Below are 12,620 nucleotides of genomic sequence, written 5' to 3'. Positions count from 1 at the left end.
TTGATCGAGACACCCGACAACCCTCCAAATTTCACAAACTCACGTAACAGAGGGTCCAGGTTTGCTTCCGGTTTTGAAACATACTGGGTAACGTCATCCGCATATAGCGAGATTAGCAGATTGCGTGAGCTAAACCTGAAACCCCTGGCTGTGTGATGTTGCCTAATCCTAGCCGCTAGTGGTTCCATTGCTACGGCGAACAAGAGCGGAGATAAAGGGCAGCCCTGCCTAGTGCCACGGGAGATGTCAAAGGACTCTGATATGAGGCCATTGACTCGCACTCTTGCTCTAGGTGCAGTATAAAGCAAACGCACCTGCATTATAAATAGCGGGCTGAACCCCATGCGCTCGAGGATCTGGAATAAGTAAGGCCATTCTAGAGAATCAAAAGCTTTTGTGGCATCCAGGAATACCACTGCAGCCCTCACGTCAGGATGGAGATAATGTAGTACTGAGAAGATCGTACGCAGGTTATGTGAGGTTGCACGGCCCGGTATGAATCCTGACTGGTCCGGGAGGGCGACCATCGGGAGCAGCGGCTGCAAGGGGTCTGCTATAATTTTGGCATATATTTTCACATCCACGTTAATAAGGGATAGAGGCCTGTACAAGTCTAGTGATTGTCCGTCTTTCCCTGGTTTCAAAAGCATGACAATGAGCACCTCTCTCATTGACTCTCGTAAAATCCCTTCCTCTTGGGCCTCGGCAAAGACCGCATGAAGTCGCGGTGCAAGTTCATCCGCATATGTTTTATAAAACGCTGTTGTTAATCCATCAGGGCCTGAGGCTTTATTCAGTGGCAGACTCTTAATAGTCTTCTTAATATCTTGTACAGTGACTGGGAAGTCCATGTATTTGCGGTGGCCATTGTCGAACCACACTAGGGCTATGGAATCTAAGTATGTCTTTAGTAGGTCTTGTGTTTGCACATGCTTGGAGTCATAGAGGGTAGAATAGAAAGCAGCAAATGTCTTTACGATCTCTTCCTGCCCTATAATCACATCTCCATCCTGATTTATAATTGTGTGTACGTGTGTAGGTGTGGGTGCAGAATTAATGAGTCTAGCCAAAGTTCTGCTTGGCCTATCCCCTTCCCCATATTGACGCGCCTCCGCCTGTCTGCCCAAAAACTTAAGTTCGCGCTGCGCTTCTTCAGCGAAATCTAGCAGTTTAGTTTTGATCTGTGTTGCCAATACAGGAGAGGGGTTACCACAGAATGCCCTCTCCAGACCTTTGAGCTCTTTTTCCAGGTTATCCAGGGTTCCCCTAATAGCTTTCAGAACACCTGCTTGTCGAGCTATGCATTGTCCCCTGATGACCACTTTGAATGCGTCCCAGAGGACTGATTCCTTAGATACAGACCCAGCATTGTTAACAAAGTAGTCTGTGATGTCCTGTCTGATCTCTTCAGTGAAAGCCGTGTCTAACAATGCATGCAGCGGCAGTCGCCAAGTGAAAGCGCGAGTGGGAGCACCTGGGATGTCCAGTTCCAACAGAGAGGGGGCATGATCAGAAAGCGATCGGGCCAGACCACACACATTAACTGTCCATGTAGCCACATCACGGGAGACTAGCCAGAAATCAACCTCGACCAGGCAGCATGGTGACTCGATATGTAAATACCCTCTCTATCTTGTGGGTGTCTGTCCCTCCAAATGTCTACCAATGAGCCTTCCTTAAGTATGTCATTTAGGGTTGCACTGGCGTTCGGGTGTAGCGGCCTAGGGGAGCCTTTACGATCTACTGCATCATTTAACACCACATTGAAATCTCCCCCCCAGATGATGGTTTGGCAATCCATTAGTGCTATTTGTGCCTATCGTTTCTGAAGAAGTCCGGATCATCTATATTCGGCCCGTAGATAGCCACCAGAACAACCGATTTACCCATTAGTGTCCCATGCAACACTATGTATCTTCCCTCCGGATCGCTTACAACTTTATGCTCCCTCCAATCTAGCACTCTTTTTACCAAGATCGCTACCCCTCGAGCATAATTCGAATAAATGGCTGAATATATGGGACCCCATCTGGAATGTCTGAGTTTAGGCGACGGTGAGGAGTGTAGATGCGTCTCCTGCAAAAAGCATAAATCAATACCATGCCTTTGCAAGTATCCATGCATCAATCTCGCCTTTCTGCTGTCATGTAGTCCACGAATGTTCCATGTTAAAACCTTTGTCACCCCCATCCACCCGCATCTGAACTGTGATACCGGTACATATGCCCGCCTGCAAATATATCTCGTGCATCAGAGATACAGAACCTCTTGCCATAATATTGACTTCCTGCCAAACAACCCTGTTCCCTGAACCTCCCCCCGCCCACACCAACCCCCCAATCAGGTTGTGTCAAATCCCCACCCATACCATAGAGAACATACAAACAATGTAACAGGTAAACAGTGGGAGATACCCCTCGGGGGCAAGGCATCCCAAGCAAACACCCCTGTTTGCTCAGGGTGGCTGTAGTTCGTAGGTGAGATCTCTGGCACAAACAAACAGTAGTTTAAGAAACCATCGAGGCATAAGAGGAAATCTTTGCGCTGTAAAGTAGAAAGGTTCATACACAAACAAGAATGCAAATGGACCATAGAAAATCAATCATTATCACTAAAGTGTCCCTCCACATCCCCTCCAGATGCAGTGGTCTTCTTTGACCTGGAACCACAGACATGTTTCGCAGATTTGTGGGCAGAGCGAGCATCAGTAAAGAAGTGGGTGGTACCTTCGTGCACGACTCTCAGTTTCGCAGGGTATATGAGGGAATATGGAATTTCTGCTTGGAATAATAGACGCTTAGCTGGCAAAAATTATTTTTGGGCAGCTTGCACCAGCGGCGTAAAGACAGGGTAGAACGAGATGTTGTTACCTTTATGTGTTATCTTCCCCTTCTCTCTCGCCAGCCTCAGTATCAAATCCCTGTCCTGGTAGTTGAGCAGTTTCACTAGGATGTGTCGTGGCGGTGCTCCCACCGGCGGTTTCTTCCCTAAAGCCCTGTGCGCACGCTCAACTGTGAACACAGGCGATAGATTGGGGTCGAACAATTCGTGCAGTAGGTCCGAAACAAAGACTTCCATTTTACCCATTGCCGTGGTTTCCGGAACTCCTGTAATGCGCACGTTGCATCTTCTAGAACGCGCTTCCAAATCATCGGCCTTGGCACGCAAGTCTTCAATCTGTTTTTGCATTTTGGACATTTGCACCTTTGTGTCATGTTGGAACTGATAGCATTCAGTGGTGCGATTGTCAAGGCAGTCTAGTCTCGTTTCATGCTTGCTGACATTGGACCTTACTGAGTCAAGCTGGCTTGTCATTGCATCGAGCTTCGTGTCTATGTTCCTCAGGCTAGAGCGCACCTCTGACATCTATGTCTTGGTCGTCTTCTTGCAATGTGTCCCTCGCAGCCGCCGGGTCCGGATCAGGTAATTTGGCCTGACGCTTCTGCTCGAATGTCAGGCGTGGTTGGCGAGGGTCACCCTTACCCATCTTCTTGGGCGCGGTGGAGCACCGCCGGTACACCTCCCCTCTACCGCACAATAGGAGCACTTACTCTCCAGTAGTTCGATGCGGGCGTCAGGTCAAGTCGGTTCGGCCAGGTGTCGCTGCGCAGGTCCGGTTATCTAACAGCGCGGCGTGGGCAGGCAGGTGGAGACGCAGGAGCAATCACATAGGAGATCGCCACCCCCGCAGCATCCCAGTCAGTGCGATGTTAGCGCGTGGGATGTGGTATAACAGCGCAATCCAATGTCAGACTCCACCCAATCACACCATCGGTCAGAGCGCGTAGATGCAGCAGATATGTAGTACATCCAGTGTGGCACAGGGTCGATCAGATAGATTGTCAGCGCCCCTTTCAATGTGTCATACAGCAGGTTCTGTATCGCGTTTCACTACGCCCTAAGAGGGAAGAACGCACCAGTGATCAGCAGCAGAGCTTCATCCCCAATCTGTGCACGGCGGCCTTTAGTCTGGGTTAGCGCCTCGAGGGCAGGGCACAGCAGGCAGCCCCAACCGCATAGCCCGTCTCTGCAACTCGCCCAGTGTCCAAGTGCTTCACAGTTTCGTAAGGAGAGGTACTTCTGGGCACAGCAACAGTCCACGCAGCATAAGTAACTTCCCAGCACGACTGTTGATGGTCGGACCAATGAGCGCGACGCTTGCAGTACTCCCCAATCGAAAATGGCGGCCCATCAAACTTTCACTGCGCCGAGTTTTTAAGTAAAGTAGTGTTTATTTCCGCCACAATATGCCTATATGTAGTCTCTGACCTGGTATTCCGTGCCCGCTCCGCATCTCCTTTGTCACAGGAGCTTCTGCGCAGATTGATCTTAACCGCGGCACCCTCGTGCATGGCCTCTGCAGCACCGAGCTAGAATGGGAGACGAACACCCAGGCAGGGCTCCAGGCTGAGCCCCAGACTCCAGCTCCATGTCTCGGCGATGTTACCGGAGCTTATAACAGCCGGGTCGTTCCCGCCGCCGGTCCCAGAACGTAGCTGCCGGTTCCTCCTGCCTTCCGCTAGGGATCTATGTGCATCTCTTTGTTGTGCCTCACAATCTAGGTAGGATTAATTAAGGATAAGCGCTACAGCCGGCGGAGCTCGCCTAGGAAGCGGCCATTACGCTGCTCGGTCAGCCACGCCCCCATCTTCCCATGTACTTTTATTCTGCCCGGTAGTGAAAGGTAACAATAAGACATTAAAACGAATTATTCAATTTCAGCTTCCTCTGACAGGGTGAGGAGTTCACTCTTGTCATAGTTCTTGCCATCCATGTCAAATTGGCATGGGTTCAATGCCACAGCTTCAGTGGCTCAGGGTTTTTTCGCACAGGAACAGTCTCTCCAAAGATGGAGTTCAGCAGTACATTTAGGCCCAAATACAATACATGCAAGAATAGAAAAGAAACAGTTTTAGAGACACAGAATAAAATGAATGCACTGTATACCACTTCTTTCTACTCTATTCCCATTATTTTATTTAAACTATTGCATTAAAAGTTTAGGCAAAATAAACAACGTAGCAAAGCAGTGATGCAAGCTTCTTGCACGTTAGTACACAGAACAGCCATCTTAGTTCTAGTGCGCAGAAGCAAAAGTTTTCCCACCAAGCATGTCACGTGAGTGTGACAGACAAATGCACAGTAGAAAATCCCGCGTAGAAGCAAACATTTTAATGCAAGCGGATTATAGTTAGTAAAAGCATATTGAAAAGCTTCCCCTAGATACCTAACATGTTGTGTAATGCAATATTAATATGACAAAACATGTTAGTTAGTACATTAATATTATTTTCGAGAGGGTTGAATACAAGCAACTCACTTTACGTGTGCAACCTTGCGCCATCAGAGATAAGCATTCCTTGTTTACTTACCTAACCTCCTGTTCTGCTGCTATGTGTTAATGCCCCAGTGGCGTTGCAAGGTGGGTGACGGGGCACAATGGGTGGCACAAGTTTTGGGGGCAGCGGCCTCCCTCCAGCTCTTACCTGCTGTCTTGGGGATGCCATCACCCCCCACACCACCCCTCTCCCCCTTTTCAGTGTGGCTGCCGCAGAGCAGCAACAATGCTAGAAATCCACCCACATGTGGTATATAAATAAATAATACCGGATCTAGGTTTTACTGGACATAGTAATAACAGATAGCTCAATAAATAAGAGTCAAGATTCGAGGTAGTAGGAGTTTGCAGGTTTAATACAGCATAAAGGACAGGAACAGGACAACCTGCATAGGAATAGGATGGCAGGGCCCGGCAGCTGCCGGGGCTGGATCTGGGATGAGCGCGCTCACTTTAATAACAGTACACAAGCATATATACTAAAACAATTGCATTACAGTGAATACAGTAGGCGGAGCAGTGGGTGTGGTCAATAGCAGTCGCGAAAGATAAGGGTGAAAGTGGGTGTAACAAGAGGCGTATACATAGACATGTGATGTAAACGTAACAGAATATGTCATAAATGGGGCGGAAACATGGAGGGGGCTACCTAAGGAGCCGGGACCTCTAACCTAATGGTGCGCGCAAACTGACAATGACGTGTTACTAGGAGAAGCTGGGGGCTATGAACTCTGTGCTAGGAGCAGAGACTGAAGTCTGGAGAGTCAGGGCGACATGTGCCTAAACACTATCTAGTATCTGATGTTTAGAGAACATGTTGATATAAACTAAAAGTCAGGAGGGGAGAGGCTAACAGACTCTAAGACTGGAGCATGCATTATTCTACATGTAGTGCGTGATGAAGAATATTAAATGACCATTAAATGCAGTATTTCTCTTACATGGAGACGTAAAGGCTAGACGATGACGGAAACTATTGATGCGATTCAGTAGCTTAGGAATGCAGAGAAGGAGGGCTGGACTGATAACTAGAATCATAACATACTCTTGGCAGACTCGGAGGCAGAGCCAGGCCGAGCCGGGTACTGTGAGGCAGGAAGTAAGTGAAGGGTCGAGGATACAGGTGGGGGCTGTATCGCTCCTCAGCGAGGGTTCAGGAGACAGGAGCTGAATCTGGTGTCCGGGCCCTTTTGAGGCCTAGAAACGGGGACTTTACAATGAAATAACGTGCACACTGGGAAACGTGGCAACGTAACTTTACATAGGCCTGATACTCGTAGCTTTCACGAGAACTGGGAACTGGCATACTAGAGATGGACACAACTGTAATTGCGTCTTTAATCGAACATGGGGGATACATATGCATATTAATCATGCACACATAGCATAAGATGGGGGACACGTAGGGACACAGAACATGGCAAAATTTACTTTTCCACATTCCCTCCTTGTCACTACGTTTCCATCAGGAAACATCAATATTCATGATACCATCTATCATTTCATACAGTATCATTTGTTCGTCTCGAATTTTCTTGGAACGGGATTTAGAACGGGACTTGGGACTAGGAATACAAGAGGTAGCACAAATGCCACAAATCGCAGGGCCACATTGTATACAGAGGCAGCAACTGAATATGATCGCTACTGCAATACCTAGAAAGGACAATACTTTCCATCCCCAGGTGGAAATTATATTCCAGAACCAACCGGACCATGTCCAGGTGCCTGGATCTTGGTGTAACATATGGGCAATTTTATGGAGTCTGGTAATAGCTGAATAAACAGACGGCGCGTTATTAGGAATAAAAATGCAGCAACTAGATCCGATGACTCTACATGCCCCGCCCCTATCGGCCAGTATGACGTCAAGGACGAGACGATTCTGGAGCACGACAATTCTCATAAAGGATTGCTCTTCGGTTAAGTTACTTAGAGCAGAAGTAGTCTCAATCACTACTGCTTCAAGGGTTCTGGTTAATCTACGTATCAGTTTACTATTCACAACAGTACCTAAATAAGGAAAGACACCTTTATTGATATCTATGTATTGTTCTAGAGCAGTTTCAGTATAATCGACAATCGGGAGGTCTCTCTTGTGTCTAGTATGTATTAAGTGGGAATTCCTATGATAGTCAGGTGGGGCTAGGAAAACTGGTGGCAGTAGGAAGGCAATGTAACAGGTTCCCTCCCAATCGAGGGGCAGACGAACATATGCGGTCTGACCACAAACAAAATAAGAATGATGTGAAGCTTTAAAAATAGATTTCCTACTGTCACTATACTTGACAATAGTAGTACAATCACTATGTCCTACATGTACGGAACCATTCTTTCGGACACATAATTCGCCTTTAACTGGTAGTACTGACATAGCAGGTAAGTCTGGAGTAGTTTCAGACTGAACATTCAGGACCATGAAATTCGAAGAATAATTACCTAAATTATAAACTTCATTTTCTAGATCTAACCCTGTTCTGTGGGGGAGACCTTGCTTGTCTGGAAAACATGTACTGTTAAGAAAAGACATATCTGTTGAGGATGACGTTAACGTGGACCATGCTCCACACGAACCGTTATGTGAAAATGGATAAGGAAAGAGTGGCAGAACTCCCTTCGGTGTCTGGAAAGGGGGGAGTCGACCACACACCCAACAATTAGTGGCATTGCTGGTCTGGTGTGAATAATGTAACATACGGATAAAGGAATTATTACGCATAGCAAGACGATAAGATAGTTCATGAGGAGGCAGATCACTAAACGTGTGCTCTACTGTAGCATTAGCAGACTTATTTACATGAGGAACTGGAAAATACAAATAAAAGGCATAGCTCGTGCAGGTAGTCATAAGGCTGAGATATAGCAGAAAACATAAAATAATAGTGCAACTTTTAGAGTTCTCACTAACTCTCTCTCTGTGGGGGTCTATTATATACATGTCAGAAACCGGTCTAACCGTTTCACCTAGGGGAGGACTTAGACAATCAAACTGGCTGACTTATTTTACTAGACCTTAGTTTTTTCTTATACTCCTGTTGCGGAGTTTTCTCTAACAGGGAGGGTTCAGTATCATTGTCTTTTGCGGGACAGTCCTTAAGAATAGTACTTTGGCAGTCCTGAAAATCCTCGGAAATGTTCTTAGAAACAGGCTTTAGTCCGTAAAATTTCTTCACATGAGACAAATGGACCCAGCCCTTCCTGCCTTCCAGCTTGACGGCAGTACGGGTGGCCAGGAGGACCTGTTTTGGTTCTTTCCAACGGGGCTCCAGCGGACTTGAACGATCAAAGTTCCGGACAAGAACCATGCATCCGGGAACGATTTCATGCGGTGCCACCTCGGTATTGTCTGGAAATGCGGCGGCAACCTGTGAACGACAAGAGTGTAGGGCAGACATCAAGGAAGCTAGGTAATCTGTCAGCATATTACTTGAAACATCGGTAATACTTCGGGGTCTAGGTGTACCCCACATATTAGGGGGGCGGCCGAAAACGACCTCATAAGGGGACAGACCGGATCTGGAATGTGCGACCATGCGCATATAAAACAAAGCGACTGGCAGAGCTACTAGCCAGTCCACACCTTTCTCTTTACATATTTTAGCAATACGGATTTTCAGGGTCTGATTATGTCTCTCTACTAGACCGGCTGCTTCAGGATGGCGTACACAATGGAACTTCCACTGGTACCCTAACAAAAGGGAAATATGTTTCATGAGCTCAGATGAGAATGGCTGGCCGTTGTCAGAATATACGACTCTAGGGAGTCCATAACGGGGGAAGAATTCACGAACCAACTGCTTGGCAGTGGTCGTGGCTGTGTAATCTGGGACTGGATATGCTTCTGTCCACCTGGACAAAGCGCATACAACTACAAGGACATACTTGAAACCTCGGCATCGCTCCATCTGAATATAATCCATCTGGAGGACTTCAAAAGGGTGGTCAGGGGGCTGGAATCCACCTTGTTCCACCGGGACACTTTTACCTGGATTAAACTGGCAACATATCATACAGGTACGGACTTTCTGCTTGGCTGCAGCTCGTAAATGCTTGTTGAACCAAATGTTCTGGATACTGTCTAACATAGCTTTTTCTCCTAAATGTGCTGGACTATGTGCGGTATTGATAATGACTTGAACCATAGAGTCGGGGAGAAACCATGTGGCTTTTCCCTTCGTTACCCATCCCTGATCTGTCTGGACCCCTCCTTGTTCGGACCATTTCTTGATTTCATCGGGAGTAGCATGTAACTGGATATCTATGACATCTTGAGTGGGGTCCTTAACTGTCATACAGGTAGTCGGATCTGGAGTATGTGTCTGTGTCGGATTAACTGAAATATCTGGTGTCTGTGCTGTAAGCTTGGCTGTGCGATCTGCTAGATCGTTACCTTGAGAAATAGTGTCAGTAACTTTCGTATGTGCTTTGCACTTCATGATAGCAATAGATGTCGGTAAGTGTATGGCATCTAACAGAGCCTGAATAAGGAGACCATGCTGAATCTTGGTTCCATGAGAAGTCATGAAACCTCTCTCCTGCCAGAGCACTCCGAAGTCGTGTACAACTCCAAATGCGTAGCGTGAATCTGTGTAAACCTTAACTTTCAGGTTCTTGGCGTGTATGCAGGCTTGTGTCAGAGCGACTAGCTCTGCTGCTTGAGCAGACAGGGTGTCAATACGGTGTGTTTCTATAACTTCAGTGTCAGTAGTCACTGCATACGCGGCTACTAGTTCTCCTGTACTTGTTCTCATACATGAACCATCCACATAAAGTGTCAGGTCGGGATCTGGTAATGGAATATCTGTCAGATCTTGTCTTGGCTTAGTCATAGTGTTAACTACTTCCACACAGTCGTGTGTGGCAGGATTCGAAATAACTGACGGTAACAGTGTAGCAGGATTTAGAACGTTGCAGCGTCTGATTTCTATGTGTGGCTGGAACAGTGTCAGTTCATAACCTGTTAAACGTGCAATTGTCAAGTGCTGAGTCTGTGTTCGGTTTAAAAGAACTTCCACGGAGTGTGGAACTTGTACTGTCAAGGAATGTCCTAATACTATGGAATCACTTTGTCTGATAGCTAGTGCTGTGGCTGCAACTGACTTGAGGCACGCAGGCAGAGCCTGGGCTACAGGATCTAATGTGCTCGAAAAATAAGCACAGGGCTTGTACTGTCCTGCTTGATCTTGTGTGAGAACAGATAATGCTGTACCTTCGCGTTCAGTGACGAAAAGTGTAAAAGGCTTACTGTAGTTCGGTGTAGCTAGAACAGGAGCTTGACATAAAGCTTTCTTTAACTCATTGAAACTAAGTGTATGTTCAGATGTCCAAGGGAGGACAGTCGATACAGCTGCCTCCTGTGTCGTTAACTGTATCAGTGGCTTGGCTAGAAATGCATACTGAGGAATCCATTGTCTGCAGTAAGAAGTAAGGCCGATAAAAGCACGTACCTCCTTCTGGGTCTTGGGCTGAGGAAGACTCGCTATTAACTGGATACGGTCGGGTGTCAACTGCCTACCCCTCTTGGACAGTAAGTGGCCTAAGTAGATCACTTGCTGGACACAGAATTGAAGCTTCGAAGGGGACACCTTGTGCCCCATCTCGGCAAGGAAATACAGGACTGTAAGGGATGCTCGCTCACAAGCACGTTCAGAACGGGCTGTGATCAGTAGATCATCGACATACTGGAGCAGGGCAGTGTCAGTTGGCATGTGAATGTTGTCTAGTTGTCTCTTAAGTGCTTGACTGTAACTACTAGGACTTTCTGTGAAACCTTGAGGAGCGCGTGTGAATTGGTAGCTCCTTCCATTTAAACAAATTCCGAAAAGAAACTGGCTATCTGGATGAATGGGGACACTGAAAAACGCGTTCTTGAGGTCTATGACTGAAAAAAATGAGGCTTCGGAATCAATGGCTGTCAATAGGGAAGAGATATCTGGGACAACTGGGTACTGGGGAATAATACATTTATTGAGTTCTCGAAGATCAATCACTAATCGATATACTGGGGGTGCATTTGGATCAGTACGTTTCATGACTGGAATGATCGGAGAGTTACATACATTGGAGTCAGTTTCTACAACTACTCCTTGAACGATGAGCTCGTCAATAATTTTGGATAAGGCTGCTACAGCCTCAGGTGGTAATCTGTACTGTCTGATTCGTGGTAACACTACACCTGGCTTGAGAGTCACACGATGGGGTGTGATTTGCATATAACCTACATCAGTTGGACCTTGCGCCCATAGATGCTGCGGAACATTAGACAATCTCGAATCAAAATCTCGTAATACATAGTGACCCTTGAAGTCACGTAAAAACAAGCGTATTCCCTCGGGGGAACAACATATGACTGCACCTAATTCTTTCAGTGTTTTAATACCTAACAAATTTTCTGGACATGACTTCGTAAGTAACAGATCAGTAGTGCGGGACAATGGACCTACTTCTAGAGTAACTGGCTTAGATATCTCGTTTACAATAGGCTTTCCTGAAAATCCAAGGGAAACATTTCTAGAGCCTGAGAGCGGAGCCCCTGGAACTTCGGCGTGACTTATAGTGGTCCTACTTGCCCCTGTATCAATCAGAAACTTTCTGTCTTTCCCTAATACTTGACTGTGAACATAGGGACCTTCTTGATCTACAGGAATCTCGATGAGAGGCAAGCCTACCTCCCTCTCTAGGCTGTTTCATGAGTATGGCTGATACTCTGGATACTCGGACTGTGCATACTGGTACATCTGCTGTGTAACATGCTGTGTTGCAGCAATAGGCTGCGGTACTGGAACTGTCTGTTGTGCATTCTGTGGCTGAGAAGTCTGTGAAACTTGTTCTTGTCTAGGCGGACGTGGTCTTTCTTTAGTCTTACCGGTAGCTATGTTGTGTTTCAGAACTGCACACTCGTTTATATAATGACCTGGCTGTTTACAATAATTGCATGTCCCTTTAACGGGAACTGTAGGATGACTGGCTTGATTCGTACCCCTCTTCTGACTGTCTTGAGGAACAGATTGTGCAACTAGTACTTTCATTTTCGTGTCTTTCATACGTTTTCTTTCATGATCTTGCTCTTCTCTGATTCTATTCTGGTGGTACTGAAGCATCTGTAACATCTGGGACGGGGTATTAGCTTGCCATGTACTTTCGACTTTCAAAACTCGATTCTTAACTTGTGGACTTGAATTCTCGACTAATTTAGTAACAAAAAGATGAGGGTATGACTCACTACTTGTCTTGAGGCCACTGTTAATACTAAAGCATTTCTCAAATCTAGAATAAAAATCAC

This window comes from Lissotriton helveticus, chromosome 2_1, assembly GCF_964261635.1.
Source record: "Lissotriton helveticus chromosome 2_1, aLisHel1.1, whole genome shotgun sequence".
Lineage (NCBI taxonomy): Eukaryota > Metazoa > Chordata > Amphibia > Caudata > Salamandridae > Lissotriton > Lissotriton helveticus.
This window is presented reverse-complemented; position numbering follows the sequence as displayed.